The sequence below is a fragment of the Morus notabilis genome, unplaced genomic scaffold (assembly GCF_000414095.1).
Source record: "Morus notabilis unplaced genomic scaffold, ASM41409v2 Scaffold234, whole genome shotgun sequence".
Lineage (NCBI taxonomy): Eukaryota > Viridiplantae > Streptophyta > Magnoliopsida > Rosales > Moraceae > Morus > Morus notabilis.
The window spans coordinates 141,687-142,310 of record NW_010359242.1 but is presented as its reverse complement, the minus strand read 5'-3'; positions in this window follow the sequence as shown (position 1 = coordinate 142,310).

Sequence of the window (624 nt, the reverse complement as noted above, 5' to 3'; positions counted from 1 at the left end):
ATATGGAGATGTTATCTCTATGGAGCAAAGTTTCAGGTCTTTTCTGATCATAAAAGTTTGAAGTACTTGTTTACTCAGAAAGACTTGAATCTCAGGCAAAGGAGATGGGTGGAGTACATGGAAGACTATGACTTCACTCTGTAGTATCATCCTGGAAAAGCTAATGTGGTGGTTGATGCCCTTAGCAGGAGCCGACGGGGATTCTGGCGTCATTAGCTTTGGAAGATTAGAAAATGACTGAAGTGGTGAGTGAGTACGATATTCAATTCTACGAAGATTATAACCAGGCTATGGTATATAATCTGGTTTCTATACCGGACATTGTGCAACAAGTTAAACAGAATCAATGGCAGGATCCACACCTCCAAGGGATTTGGATTCGGATCCAGAAGCGAGAACAATTCGAGGATTGGAGAATCCGGGAGGACGGAGCCTTGTATTTCCGCAACCGCCTTGCTGTTCCTAAGGCGGGTGAGGTAAAGAAGAAGATTCTGCAAGAGGCACACAAATCGAGGTATGCTATTCATCCGGGGAGTACAAAGATGTACCAGGACCTGAAGAGACAGTACTGGTGGAGGGGCATGAAAAGAGACGTTCGTGAGTATGTCTCAGAATGTGTGACTT